Here is a 3,541-nt window from a genome sequence, read left to right as displayed (position 1 = left end):
AGCCTTTTCCCTAGCCCTCTTCTCAGAAAGAGATGACCAACGTGGGCATGACACTTCCCCTAAAGTATGTGGTGAAGAATTTCAGCCCAATCTGGTGTGGGGATGAGATTACGCTGAACTGCAGACTAACGGTACTAATGGGAAGTGGCAGCGAGCTGGCAGAGCGGTTCTCAGCTCTTTCAGGAGGGCTCTGCACTAAGGCAGAGCCTCAGTGAACAGCGGGCACGATGCCCAGAGCAGCCAAGCTCTGGAAGTCGGTCTCTAAGTGAAGGAAAAGCCCAAGCAAACTTCACATGGCAAAGTACAGTCATAGAATCCCAGAATAGCCTAGGCTGGAAGGAACTTTAGAGATCACCTAACCCAACCTCCTGCCACGGGCAGGGATGCCCTCCACTAGCCCAGGTTGCTCGAGGCCTCATCCAACCCAGCCTTGAACACCAGAAGGGACGGGGCAGCCACAGCCTCTCTGGGCAATTTATTCCAGTCTTGTCACTGCTCTGCTCTGGTGAGAACCCACCTGGAGTTTTGTGTCCAGCTCTGGAGTTCCCAGTACAAGAAGGATGTGGATCTGTTGGGGAGGGTCCAGAGGAGGTCATGAAGATGCTCAGGGGGTTGGAGCATCTCTCCTGTGAGGACAGGCTGAGGGAGTTGGGGCTGTTCAGCCTGGAGAAGAGAAGGCTCCTAAAGAGGAGACATTATAGTGGCGAGGGGGCAGAGGGAGCGCTGGGGAGGGGCTGCTCACAAGGGTGTGTAGCGACAGGATGAGGGGAAATGGTTTTAAACTAGAGCAGGGTTGATTTAGATGAAACATTAGGAAGAAGGTCTTTACTACGAGGGTGGTGAAACACTGGGACAGGTTGCGCAGAGAAGCTGTGGATGCCTCATCCCTGGAAGCGTTCAAGATGGATGAGGCTTTGAGCAACCTGGTCTGGCAGGAGGTGTCCCTGTCCGTGGCAGGGGGTTGGCACTGGATGACCTTTAAGGTCCCTTCCAACTCAAACCACTCCACGATTCTGACGAGCACGGATTTTGTCAGTGGAGAAGCTCAGAGCGGTTGCAACAACCCCCAAGGAAAACGAGAAATCCAACCACAGGACATTTTCTCCAGACAACAGGCGGGGATCAGAGCGTTCTTCAGCGCGGTGGAAGGAGCAGACCACGAGCAGGAGGTCTCTCCAGCCAGGTGAGCATTTCGCTCCAGCAGGAGCCCTCCTCCGCTTGCACATGGCACGCAGCGCAGCCGCCAGCCGGAGAGCGGACACGGCCATGTCCTTCAGCCACAGTGCTTGTCCGTGGCGGGGCCACCAGCCGCCAGGGAAAAGCAGGACTGGGCTGCCACCGTGGGATTATTAAACAAGGCTACAGGCTGAGAAGCCAAGGCAAAAGCCGTCTGCCAAGGAATCGCAGGCAAGGGCACTGCTCTAGGGCTGCACGACGACGGTGAGCTGCACGTTCAGCTCTGCTCCGCGGCACGGATCGCTCTGGCCAACTGACGGGTGCCTCTGCACCGCCTGCTCGCCAGCCTCCAAACTCCCGGGGCACTACCGGCACTTCACGCACACTGCTCGCCAGCAGACACCACAGCAGGGCTCATCGCCCCCCTTGCTGTGCTCACAGACCGACCCTAAACACGAGAAGCAACAAATCGTATCCCAAAGCCTCGACGGCCTTCAGTAACAGCTCGAGGGGGTGTTCCTCTCTGAAAACACAGTGGCACTTCTCTTGTGTTTGAGGCTGCCCACTCACCGCCTCTCAGCGCTCACAGACCACTTGTTGGTCACTCTGCCCTTCCAGGCTCCAGTTCAGGGGAGCTCTCCACAGATTTCAACAGGAATGGAAATTCGACTGTCCCAAGTCACTCACTCATCTGCCTTGGAGTACGGAGAAGAAGGTGCACAGGGACCCAGCGCTTTGCTGAAGCACCGTCCTGGCGAGCTCCTCCTGCCTGCTGGAGGCGCAGACGTCAGGGTCAGAGGAGAAACTCCGTCAATATGTGCCGGTCTTTGAGCTTTTATTCAAGTATGCAGTTTTCTAAGCCTGTACTTGTTACGAGGTGCTACAGCATCTGTGAACTATGACTAAACACACTCCCACATGTTTGTTTCGGGCCATGAATACTTTACTAGCTCTTGAGCTAAACCATCTGAAACCTGCACTCAAAATTTTGGCCCGCATTAAACCCCAGCAAGCTCACTGATACTGGGCTTGCCTGTGGTGCGTCCTCAAGACCAAGGCACAGCCCTTCCCAAACATTTTAAAGCAACAGTTTTAAACGTCTGGAACAACCACTTGAGAGTTTTTGGTCAAAGAGCCATTTTATATGTTTTAGCAGCTGGGAGAAAAGTGATAAGGCTCAGGCAGTACTAACCACTGAGGTAACGCTCTTTCACAAACTGCTTTGCCTAAATACATGGTTTGGTTTAGCACTGTAGTCTAAAGCCTTCTCCTGTCTCAGTCAGTCAAGTCAACAACAGTCAGTTGTAAATTAAACAATCACTAGAACCAAATATCAATTTTGCAAACTGAAGCTTGAACGCTTCCCCAGGTGGGGGACTCTTTTCACCTCTGCGGCTTACTGGGCACCCAGAGGAGATGGAAGGGTGAGAAGGAGAGCTGGGCACAGCGGGAAGGAGGAGGGGACAGGTATCACCCCCAGAGGGAGGTGGAAAGGGAAAGGAAATAACCTCTAGAACTGATGGGAATGGAAACAGAGATGTGAAAAGCAACTTAGAATCCCAGCTGTGACTCCATTTTAATCTAACTGATGGAGCAAGGGGAAGCAGAGAGCAAGCAAGAGCAGTCACCAGAATAAACCCCGTCTCCTCACACACACAGTTCTGGTGGCAGGCACTGACAAACCTCCGACAGGGATGAGGAGTCTGGTGTTAAGGATCAGCTCACAGACCTCCTGCAGCCTCACCGCAGCGCAGCAGCGCTGTTTTGCCTTGGGTTGAAACGCTACCAACAGGAAAAGTAACTTTTGGAACAAAAAGCAGAGCTATGTGCTGCAGTCCAGGGAAGTAACTGGAAACCCTGCAGGGCCAGGAGGGGAGCACTTGCAGTGGCGGCTCCAGAGGCCACTTCCCCACTTCCCTCCTTGCTGATGGCTGCAGGACTGCGGGAGGGGGGGGGGTCCCAAAATTCTTAACTGTAAACCCCCACCGGCAGACTGATATTTCTCTGCAGGTGCACGTGGTCTTGAAGAAAAACCTAAGCACAACACAGCAGCAAGCTGACCCGGGGCAGAGCCCACCCCAGGCGGTGAACGGGGCCTGAACGGGGGTGTGGGCAGCGAGGGCTGCAGGAGCTCGCTCTCATCTTCAGGTTGGGCCCAGGTGTGCCACCAACACCCTCCTACCTGGTCCAACACCACCACCAGAAACAGGAGTCACAGCGACATCGCCCGCTCGCCTGCCAATGCAACTCACACGGATTTAGACAGGTTAAACCCTCTTCTAAAGCAAACTGTTACAGCCTTCCATATCGTAACTCGCTGATTTATTGATTTCTCTTCGGGGATGTACACTTGAATGCCGCGTCC

General features: G+C 54.2%; 1 protein-coding gene across 1 annotated transcript in view; it reads right to left on the bottom strand.

Annotated features, from left to right (window-relative positions):
* The window catches only part of MARCH2 (membrane-associated ring finger (C3HC4) 2, E3 ubiquitin protein ligase), a gene marked incomplete at both ends in the record, with an annotated part of 14,427 nt that overhangs the window by 8,966 nt on the left and 1,920 nt on the right, over positions 1-3,541 (bottom strand). The window lies entirely within an intron of this gene.

This window comes from Apaloderma vittatum, unplaced genomic scaffold (genome assembly GCF_000703405.1).
Source record: "Apaloderma vittatum isolate BGI_N311 unplaced genomic scaffold, ASM70340v1 scaffold21108, whole genome shotgun sequence".
Lineage (NCBI taxonomy): Eukaryota > Metazoa > Chordata > Aves > Trogoniformes > Trogonidae > Apaloderma > Apaloderma vittatum.
This window is presented reverse-complemented; position numbering and strand designations above follow the sequence as displayed.